This window comes from Salvelinus namaycush, chromosome 19 (assembly GCF_016432855.1).
Source record: "Salvelinus namaycush isolate Seneca chromosome 19, SaNama_1.0, whole genome shotgun sequence".
Classification (NCBI taxonomy): Eukaryota; Metazoa; Chordata; class Actinopteri; order Salmoniformes; family Salmonidae; genus Salvelinus; species Salvelinus namaycush.
In genome coordinates this window covers 23,509,932-23,521,990 of record NC_052325.1, presented here as the reverse complement: position 1 = coordinate 23,521,990, position 12,059 = coordinate 23,509,932, and the positions used below count along the sequence as shown (strand labels likewise).

The 12,059-nt window shown below is 42.7% G+C and overlaps 1 pseudogene; it reads left to right on the top strand.

The window, feature by feature from the left end:
* The first annotated feature begins 41 nt into the window (after positions 1-41).
* Positions 42-167, top strand: LOC120064536 (annotated as a pseudogene).
* The last annotated feature ends 11,892 nt before the right edge of the window (positions 168-12,059 follow it).

Here is a 12,059-nt window from a genome sequence, read left to right as displayed (position 1 = left end):
ACTGTGTGTCTGTATGATGTCTTGGCTTACTTAACCTGGGGACATCGGCCTTTTGGCTAAGATCAAGTGTAGTATCTGTTCTTATCAGTTTAATATCTAATACGTCCCCCTTTGGGGGACTACATATTAAATGCTCCCGAGTGGCGCAGCGGTCTAAGGCACTGCATCTCAGTGCTAGAGATGTCACTGCAGATCCTGGTTCGATTCCAGTCTGTATCGCAACTGGCCGTGATTGGGAGTCCCATAGGGTGGCGCACAATTGGACCAGCATTGGCCGGGGTAGGCCGTCATTGTAAATAAGAATTTGTTCTTAACTGACTTGCCTAGTTAAATAAATAGAAACATTCAAATCTAATTTTATTGGTGTTTAGCAGATGTTATTGTGGGTGTAGAGAAATGCTGGTCAGTCTGTCATGAGAGTCTGTCATGAGAGTCTGTCATGAGAGACTGTCATGAGAGTCTGTCATGAGAGTCTGTCATGAGAGTCTGTCATGAGAGTCTGTCATGAGAGTCTGTCATGAGAGTCTGTCATGAGAGTCTGTCATGAGAGTCTGTCATGAGAGTCTGTCATGAGAGTCTGTCATGAGAGTCTGTCATGAGAGTCTGTCATGAGAGTCTGTCATGAGAGTCTGTCATGAGAGTCTGTCATGAGAGTCTGTCATGAGAGTCTGTCATGAGAGACTGTCATGAGAGTCTGTCATGAGAGTCTGTCATGAGAGTCTGTCATGAGAGTCTGTCATGAGAGTCTGTCATGAGAGTCTGTCATGAGAGTCTGTCATGAGAGTCTGTCATGAGAGACTGTCATGAGAGACTGTGGTTGCTCCCCAACTGGAACCATATGGGCCCTGCTTCAAAGTAGTGCATTATATAGGGAATTGCATGCCATTTGTGGCTCTCTATGACTACATATTGGTATTAGCTCCTAGTGGAGGCTGGGTGTTGTGGAGTGGAGGCTGGGTGTTGTCGGACATAACTAATATCAGCCAGAAGAGACAGAAGTGCCTGTTAGGCGCTAAATCTCCTGCTGTGTGTGTGTGTGTGTGTGTGTGTGTTGTAGCACACTATTTTATAACAATCTCTAAAATATGTATAGTGATGGGCATAACTGCCTGTTCAGCAGAAGCCTTTGATATTAATCATATCGCTGGCTCACTGGTGTCGGTAGACTTGCCTAGTTAAATAAAGGTTAAAAAAAATAGTTAAATAAAAAATGTAATTACTGTAAACTCTATTAAAAAATATTGATCTCTCTACTCTCCATGGAATAGATACAGCCTGTAGAGCTGAAACGGATACAATTGATTGAAAATTCATGTCCTTGTCATCGTACTTGTCCATCGGACTCCACTGAATACATGTTCAGGATGCACCCAGGAGACTGAAATTGTGTTAAGAATTTCTCTCCCTCTGATAAAATAGACCTACAGAGTGGCTGTATCTTGTACAGTTATTTCAGCGCCTCGGGGCCTGTTGAAGTGGTTTCAACGTTATGGAATGTGGAGAATCTGCAGATGGAATTATATTGTGTAGAACAGACATGCTACTCTGTGATTTACAGTAAGCTCTATAAATCACATGAAAAAAATATCATAATAATATTGTCACACACAGGATAGGTGCAGTGAAATATTTTGTTTTACAAGGTCTGCCATAGAAGTACGGCGCCTATGTAGCAAAATAGGGTTTAAGTGCCTTGCTCAAAGGCACATCGACAGACTTTCACATTGTCGACTTGTGCATTCGAACCAGCGACCTTTCGGTTACTGGCCTATGGGTCCTGGTCAAAAGTAGTGCAGTACATAGGGAATAGGGTGCCATTTGGGATGCAGCTTACAAGTAGCATATCACACTTCACGCCTCTCTATGTGTCATATTTTCTTTTCACAGCCAATGAATATGTCACGTGCACATGAAAGTTACTACTACATGTTGAGGAGGGTATCTGGTATTGCTTTAAAAACTTTGAAGATGTTTTTTCAGAGGGGCTGTATCTTGGAGATGTCAAACACCAGAGGGGTTATTTGATTCCAGTGGCATTTATTTTTACCTCACCATCCCCACTTTCTTGTTTTAGTCTGCATGTCCAGACGTGGTCATGACAACAGACACACCAGAGTTTCCCCATCTAAAACAAGACCAGTTCACTGAGGAGGAACAGAAACCAAACAAAAAACTAAAAGAAACCCTGCATTTTAAGGTTAAAACCTCTACGGGATCGGTGTCCCCCCCGCGGGAAGGTTGAGCTAACGTGCGCTAATGTGATTAGCATGACATTGTCAGTAACAAGAACATTTCCCAGGATATAGACATATCTGATATGGGCAGAAATCTTACATTTTTTACATTTAAGTCATTTTAGCAGACGCTCTTATCCAGAGCGACTTACATTTTTAACTAGGCAAGTCAGTTAAGAACAAACTCTTATTTTCAATGACGGCCTAGGAACAGTGGGTTAACTGCCTTGTTCAGGGGCAGAACGACAGATTTGTACCTTGTCAGCTCGGGGATTTGAACTTGCAACCTTTCGGTTACTAGCCCAACGCTCTAACCACTAGGCTACCCTGCCGCCTACATTCTTGTTAATCTAACTGCACTGTCCAATTTACAGCTATCACAGTGAAAGAATACCATGCTATTGTTTGAAAAGAGTGCACAGTTATGGACTTGAAAATGTATCAATAAACCAATTAGGCACATTTGGGTGAACTTAATACAACATTTTGAACAGTAATGCAATGGTTCATTGGATCAATCTAAAACTTTGCACATACACACTGCTGCCATCTAGTGGCCAAAATCGAAATTGTGCCTAAACTGGAATAATACATTGTGGCATTTCTCTTGCATTTCAAAGATGATGGAACAAAAAAAAACAAAAAAAACTTTTTTTCCCCCTTTGTATTATCTTTTACCAGATCTGTGCTATATTCTCCTACATTAATTTCACATTTCCACAAACTTCAAAGTGTTTCCTTTTCAAATGGAATCAAGAATATGCATATCCTTGCTTCAGGGCCTGAGCTACAGGCAGTTAGATTTACGTATGTCATTTTAGGCGAAAATTGAAAAAAAGTGTCCGATCCTTAAAAAAAAGTTGAAAGAAGTGTCTTTGTTAGATTTGACTTGCAGTCATGATACCCAATCTATCAACCTGAGCAATATCTATATCAGGGATGGGCAACTCCAGTCCTCGGGGGCTTGATTGGTGTCACACTTTTGCCCCAGCACCAGCTAACACACCTGACTTCATAATTCAACTAATCATGATCTTCAGTTTAGAACGGAATTAGTTTAATCAGCTGTGTTTGCTAGGGATGGGGAAAAAGTAACACCACTCCGGCCCCCGAGGACTGGAGTTGCCCACCCCTGATCTACATCTTTAAGTCTGATAAAAATAAACGAGTGGTTAATTGACCAGTTTAATCAATAAGCCCCATTCAGCAAATCAACTCTAATTTGGGAGCCCACATAACATGAGCATATTGTATGAAGGCCCATTAAAACAGCTGGACTAATGCCTCCCTCTAGTGGTTGTGTATTGACATTGAATCAAGGAATAATAAATTATGCACCTGTGACTTCACGTTTACAGGGAAGTTTCACGCCGGCCACGCCCCTCTACCTGGTTACGAAAGTAGCGCCCTTTTTTCCAAATGAATCCAAATGTGCCTTTGGGTTAAATTCACGAGACTAAAACATAGGCCGCCCTAAATTGCTGTAATGTTCTCATTCGCGATGTAGCAAAAAACATGGCGATCCTGTGGTAAAACTTTTCTTAAACGGAAGCAAACGGTATGAAAGGGGGAGGGACCTATCTGGATTTGCCAAATAGAAACTCTCGTTTTAGGTGCACGGTTTGGACGAATGATTATACCCCTGGGGTGTATTCATTAGTCAGATTCCTTTGCAAAACGTTTTGTAATGGAAACCGTTTACTCTAAACAGGAAACATTTTGTAATGAAAACGAGAGTTTCTATTGGACAAATTCAGGTAGGTGCCGTTTCGTTCCGTTTGGTTCCGAGAGTAAACAGTAAACGGTTTCCATTGCAAAACGTTGTGCAGTTATGATAAGAATTATTAGGATTATGATAAGGTAAGAAGCAGTATAGCCCTTTTAGGAGTTTCTAAGCAGTGTAAAACCATGAAGAAATCCAACGTCAGAATCACATTCACCAAGTACATTTATACATACTCAGAATTTTACCATTTGATATGGTGATTTAGAGACCGAATACAGACAGCAGATTTTAAACAACGTTTACATACATATATACAACTTGTTAAGTGAGCAAAGAGCTATAAGATAATTAACAGATATACAAATACACAGTGGGTATACGGTTTATATACAGTGGATGTACAATTTTACAGTATCAGGAAATGTAAATGCAGAGAGATGGACATAGTGCAAATGCAGTATAGTTCAGTTATTTTGTGTACAGTTCCGAGATGGCTTGATGCGGTGTGCCACATCGAGTGCATAGTCCTTTAGTCTCTGGGCCGGATGGCCGGTTGGTTAGGGCCACAGCCCGGGGGAAGCAACGTTTCAGGTGGGGGAAGGTTTTGGTCATGAGTGACCTGCCTGCCAGAGGGGAATTTTTGGTGGAGGGGGTGACCGGGGTGGGAGGGGTGGGAGGGGTGGAGGGGGTGACCGGGGTGGGAGGGGTGGAGGGGGTGACCGGGGTGGGAGGGGTGGGAGGGGTGGGAGGAGTGGGAGGGGTGGGAGGGGTGGGAGGAGTGGGAGGGGTGGGAGGGGTGGGAGGGGTTGGCTATGATCTTTCCTGCACACTTCCTTGTCCTGGAGTCATGCAGAACCTCGATGTAAGGCAGGAAGGCAGGTGCTAGCCAGCGATAACCCTCTCTGGTGGTGATGGTGATGGAGGAGGTAAGGATGAACTTAACGATTGATGCATAAACCGGCAGATTTTGAGCTTTTTCAGCTGCCGCAAGTAATACATTCACTGGTGTACCTTCTTGCTGACTGCTGTGATGTTGTCCTCCCACTTAAGGTTTTGGGAAACGATGGTCCCCAGGAATGTGAATGATTCAGCCGTGCTGACAGCTGAGCCATCAATCTGGTGGTGGGAGGCGTTTTCTGAAGTCAACCACCATCTCTCCACAGTTTTGTCTGTGTTGAGTTACAGGTTATTGCGACTGCACCAGAACATCAGCTGGTCGACCTCTCCATTGTACTTGGACTCATTGCCGTCGGTGATGAGACCAACCAGAGTGGTGTCATCTGCAACCTTGAGTAGTTGCCGTAGAGTAGAGGTGAGAGCACGCATCCTTACGGCGCTCCAGTGCTGTGGGATAAGGAGTCCGAAAAGGTGTTTTCCCAGCTTCACGTGTTGAGTCCTGTTGGTCAGGAAGTCCGTGATCCACTGACATGGAGCTGGATACATTCAGCTTGGAGGGTCTGTCTTGTTCTGGCATGATGGTATTGAACGCAGAGCTCAAGTTCACAAACAATATCCTTGTATTTCTTTGGGTTTTCCAGATGTTTGAGGGTGTAGTTTAGGCCCACGGTGACAGCGCTGTCCACAGACCTGTTAGCTCTGTAGGTGACCTGCAGTGGGTCGAGGGTGGTGTCAGTGATGGTTTAGAGATGGGACAGTACCAGGCGCTCAAAGGTTTTCATGATGACCAAGGTGAGCTCTACAGGTCTGTAGTCATTCAGACAGGATACCAGGTCTGTAGTCCTTCAGACAGGACACCAGGTCTTTAGTCCTTCAGACAGGACATCAGGTCTGTAGTCATTCAGACAGGACGCCAGGTCTGTAGTCATTCAGACAGGACGCCAGGTCTGTAGTCCTTCAGACAGGACACCAGGTCTGTAGTCATTCAGACAGGACGCCAGGTCTGTAGTCATTCAGACAGGACGGCAGGTCTGTAGTCATTCAGACAGGACACCAGGTCTGTTGTCCTTTAGACAGGATGCCTTTTGTTTTTTCGGGACTGGAACAGTGATGGAAGATTTGAAACAGGCAGGAACAGTGCATTGCTCTTGTGACTGGTTGTATATGTCAGTGATAACAGGGGAGAGCTGGTCAGCACAGTGCTTAAATATGGCTTGAAAGACCTTGTCTGGGCCGGCAGCCTTTCTTCGCCTCTGTTTCCTATAGAGTCTGTTGACCTCCTGACCAAGGATGGGGGAAGAGGGCATCCTGGGACAGGCTGGGGAGCTCCTAAGCAACTTTGCAGTATATATTTTGGGGTGTTACTTCTTACATTATTAGCCCAGAACAATTTTTGTGTTATTACATACAGCCGGAAATAACTTCTATATTTTCACAAGCATTTTGCTACACCCTCAATAACAACTGCTGAATATGAGTATGTGACCAATAAAATTTGAGTTGTTGTCCCAGGGACCATGGCCTGACCTGGGATTTTTTAAATATAAAATATATATATTTTACTATATTGTTGCAAAATGCAAACTTGCATGAATTTACATGACTGATATATAGAGGACTCATCTTTATATCTGTGCCATCATAGTGTCTGTGACTGCATGGGCAGCGTCATTGAGTCTACAACCCATAGGAATCCCCACCCCGCTGACTACTTTAAAATGGCGGAAGCATGGTGGAAGCCCTCATTGTTGCTAAAACGGTGTTTTGGCAACAAGAGGCTTCTATCATTCTCTATAGATTGATAGGACTTGCAGGTTGCTATACAGGTTAAAGTTCTGCATTTACCTCATCAGGCCAAATGATGGCGCTATTGTCTTGCCTTGTTAAACTCATTCCACGGAGGGCTGAGTGTCTGCAGGTTTTTGCTCCTCCCTTGTACTTGATTGATAAATTAAGTTCACTAATTAGTAAGGAACTCCTCACACCTGGTTGTCTGTCTTAATTGAAATGAAAACTAAAAACCTGACGACACTAGGCACTCTATGGAATGAGTTTGACACTCCTGCTGTTAATCACATCCAATGGCAGCTTATCACCAGAGGTTGTTTACAAAGGCAAGTTGGTTTGATGTAGTGCCTGTTCTGTCCCTCTCTGCCTATGGTGTATTTTTGCCTCTCTGGTGCAATTTGAAAGTCATTAAAACTTTCCAATAATATAACAGTCTCCGGGCAGCTTTGTGGATATATTTAATCTAAATGTAAATGCAAGATCTCAAACTTCATAAACAGGAAGTTTGGCTGCTTTGTTGAATGAGTCAGCATTTATAGATCTAATGCAGCCGTTTCTATCTAAATATCAAATCATTTCTGGGTAACAATTAAGGACCTTACTGGGATTGTTTTAAATTAAAAATGGAAAAAAATAAACAAAAATAGCTTCTTAGCAAAGAGGGTCAGAAGTTTACATACACTCAATTAGTATTTTGTAGCATTTCCTTTAAATTGTTTAACTTGGGTAAAACGTTTCGGGTAGCCTTCCACAAGCTTCCCACAATAAGTTGGGTGAATTTTGGGCCATTCCTCCTGACAGAGCTGGTGTAACTGAGTCAGGTTTGTAGGTCTCCTTGCTCACACACGCTTATTCAGTTCTGCCCACAAATTTTCTATAGGATTGAGGTCAGGGTTTTGTGATGGCCACTCCAATACCTTGACTTTGTCGTCCTTAAGCTATTTTGCCACAACTTTGGAAGTATGCTTGGTGTCATTGTCCATTTGGAAGACCCATTTGCGACCAAGCTTTAACTTCCTGACTGATGTCTTGAGATGTTGCTTCAATATATCCACATCATTTTCCTCCCTCATGATGCCATCTATTTTGTGAAGTGCATCAGTCCCTCCTGCAGAAAAGCACCCCCACAACATGATGCTGCCGCCCCCCTTTTCCTCCAAACATAACGATGGTCATTATTGCCAAACAGTTCTATTTTTGTTTCATCAGACCAGAGGACATTTCTCCAAAAAGTGCGATCTTTGTCCCCATGTGCAGTTGCAAACCGTAGTCTGGCTTTTTTATGGCGGTTTTGGAGCAGTGGCTTCTTCCTTGCTGAGCGGCCTTTCAGGTTTTGTCGATATAGGACTCGTTTTACTGTTGATATAGATACTTTTGTACCTGTTTCCTCCAGCATCTTCACATGGTCCTTTGCTGTTGTTTTGGGATTGATTTGCACTTTTCACACCAAAGTACGTTCATCTCTAGGAGACAGAATGCGTCTCCTTCCTGAGCGGTATGACGGCTGCGTGGTCCCATGGTGTTTATACTGTGTACTATTGTTTGTACAGATGAACGTGGTACCTTCAGACGTTTGGAAATTGCTCCCAAGGATGAACCAGACTTGTGGAGGTCTTGGCTGATTTCTTTTGATTTTCCCATGATGTCAAGCGAAGAGGCACTGATTTTGAAGGTAGGCCTTGAAATACATCCACAGGTACACCTCCAATTGACTCAAATGATGTCAATTAGTCTATCAGAAGCTTCTAAAGCCATGACATAATTTTTTTAAAGGCACAGTCAACTTAGTGTATTTTGTTTAAAGGCACAGTCAACTTAGTGTATTTAAACTTCTGACCCACTGGAATTGTGATACATTGAATTATAAGGGAAATAATCTGTCTGTAAACAATTGTTAGAAATATGACTTGTGTCATGCACAAAGTAGACGTCCTAACAGACTTGCCAAAACTATAGTTTGTTAACCATGAATTTGTGGAGTGTTTGAAAAACAAGTTTTAATGACTCCAACCTAAGTGTATGTAAACGTCCGACTTCAACTGTATGTGTATATATATAACACTGGAAAATCCCGGTTTTGATTGCACTGGTTTTTTAACAAAGTTGTAACTAACCATGTGTAGCATATTATCTATTATAATATCCTTAAAAAATTGCTAGGCTAGACTCTCCAGGTGCCACCACTCCATCCATTGCACTGTCATTAATTGTCCACCAGAATAATCACCCTATTCATTCATTTAATGATTCATTTGATGAAGAATTGCACAACAAAAAATGTACCCGGTCAAGAGAGATACAGTGCCGCAAAACAATATGTCAATAGTGTAACGATAATGTCATTTGCTCTTAACCCACAGCTGTTGTTGATATTAAGAGAATCTAAGTATAATGGATATAGTTGAATCTATGTAGAGCAGCCTCTTCCTCTCAACTCATACAGGACATTGCACTAATTGATTCACTTCAGTTTCCTTTTGCACACTTATACAAAGACATGGTCTGTCTGTCTGTTTCCCAATTGGTCAAAACTGGTTGAGTCAACATTGTTTCCACATCATTTCAAACAAATAAATCAATATGATGAAGTTGAATCAACATGGAAAACTGATTGGATTTGCACAAAGTAATCAACGTGAGGTCATTTCATCTCTTTTCTCCTCAACTTTCAACCTAAATCCCATGACATGTTTTGTTGATTTCACATTGAATTCACGTTGAACTGACATCTCTGCCCAGTGGGCGGTCTGTCTGTATGTGTCAGCCAATCAATAGAATAGTCTGATAGAATTTGGCAATATAACCAAATTATTCATGTTGTTTTGTAAAAAATGATTCTAAATATTTCTCAAGGTCATGTTGACTTCTGTATTGTATGTTATCACATATTTCTACTCTAACTCTTTGAAGTTCATTAAAAAAAACAAGTAACATTTTCTTGAAAATATGCCTTCAGAGCATACAAAGTATTCTATAGCCAGAGAGAGAGAGAGAGAGAGGAGATGCAGAGGGATATGGAGAGCGATAGGGAGAGAGAGGGAGCATGAGAGAGGGTGAAAAGGAGAGATGCCACCAGCTGTGTGCCCTCATAAGAACCAACTGTATAATTGCCTCACACAACCAGGTCATTGTGAGACTCTCCTGTCCATTTATTCACCTCATTCTCTCTCTCTCTCTCTCTCTCTCTCTCTCTCTCTCTCCACCCCTCCCTCTCTCTCCTCCTCCCTCCCCTCTCTCTCTCCACCCCCTCTCTCTCCCTCTATCTCAAGTGCCATAGTATACCTTCCTCTGTAAACACCTAATCTTTCATCATTTCATAATTCCAAATGAGCGTTAGAGCTGTTTCTGTTTAGGATACTTTTGTTTTATTTTTGGTTCACCACCTGCTGTGAGGAGCTGTGCCGGTGTGATAGGAGCGTCTCGTTCCGGGGGTGATGCTAATTTATTGGGGGCGAATTGGGAAGTGATTTTTGGAAGAGAAGGAGAGATTATGAGATTGTTGGCGGAGGTTTCAGGGAAAGGAGGCTTGGGGATTACAATGGGGAGGGAAAAGTCCATTTTAAGCAGGAGGCTTGGGGAATACGACGGGGAGAAGTCCATTTTAACCAGGATGCTTGGGGAATACGATGGGGAGGGAAAAGTCCATTTTAACCAGGAGGCTTGGGGAATACAATGGGGAGGGAAAAGTCCATTTTAACCAGGAGGCTTGAGGAATACGATGGGGAGGGAGAATTCCATTTTAACCAGGAGGCTTGGGGAATACGATGGGGAGGGAGAAGTCCATTTTACCCAGGAGGCTTGAGGAATACGATGGGGAGGGAGAAGTCAGTCTTAACTAGGAGGCTTGGGGAATACGATGGGGAGGGAGAAGTCCATTTTAACCAGGAGGCTTGGGGAATACGATGGGGAGGGAAAAGTCCATTTTACCCAAGATGCTTGAGGAATACGATGGGGTGGAAAAAAATCTATTTTAACCAGGAGGCTTGGGGAATACGATGGGGAGGGAGAAGTCAGTCTTAACTAGGAGGCTTGGGGAATACGATGGGGTGGGAGAAGTCCGTTTTAACCAGGAGGCTTGAGGATTACGATGGGGAGGGAGAAGTCCATTTTAACCAGGTGGCTTGGGGAATACGATGGGGAGGGAGAAGTCAATCTTATCTAGGAGGACTCCCGTCTCCCTGAGGTCCTACACTGACCCTGTTTCTGGATGATAAGGAAATACTCACTTTCTGTGGAACACAAAACATGTATCTTTCAAAAGTCTAGCTGTCAATGAGGGGAAAAATAGTTTGAAGTGTGTTCTTCTTGAGGAAGATTTGAAACGTTTTATCAGCTTGTCTGTGTGCTTTGGCTATGACATGGACTACAAATATGATAGGTCCATCAAAGATTGAGACGCCCAACAATTGGTTTCTCATTCTAAAACTGCCAGCACAGAGTTTCCTGGCTTGTACACATTCATGATGGTGATTGTCCCTGTCCCTCCTCTCCTGCACTGCGACAAGGAAATAGAGACATAAACGTCAGTTCAGTGACCAAACAAAGAGATTAGTCTTTTTCTCCATTACATTACTAATTGTTGTGTGTTGTTTTCACCTCTGGATAGAATCTTTAAAAACCCTCAAACCCCTAGGGGTCAAAATTGACCCCTGTTGTCCCTTTACATTTGTGGGAATTGGCCTATATGGATAGGGCTAAATTGAAAGGTTTCTAACAGAAGAAATATGAAATGCATGACCATGGTTGCAATTGAAAGGGAACAGTTTAGAGATTAGGAGAACATCATTAGACCGAAGTTGAGGACCCAACAGTTCACCTGACAAGACTGAATCCAAACATTACACTGTTGATTTGATGTGCATTTTACATTTATTGTACTTTGACACATTTGATGATAACGGAAAGCTGAAAATACTCTGGATACATTCAGTAACATGATACAACTATTCCTAGAAAATGTGGGGCAGGTGAAACACAGTGGCTTGTGAAAGTATTCACCACCATGGCATTTTTCCTATTTTGTTGCCTTACAACCTGTAATTAAAATGTTTTTGGGGGGTTTGTATCGTTTGATTTACACAACATGCCTACCACTTTGAAGATACAAAATATTTGTATTGTTAAACAAACAAGAAATAAGACAAAAAAACAGAAAGCTTGTGCGTGCATAACTCCCCCCCCCCCCCCCCCCCCCCAACGTCAATACTTTGTAGAGCCTTTTGCAGCAATTACACCTTTTGCAGCAATTACAGCTGCAAGTCTCTTGGGGTATGTCTCTATAAGCTTGGCACATCTAGCCACTGGGATTTCCCCCCATTCTTCAAGGCAAAACTGCTCCAGCTCCTTCAAGTTGGATGGGTTCCGCTGGTGTACAGCAATATTTAAGTCATACCACAGATTCTCAATTGGATTGA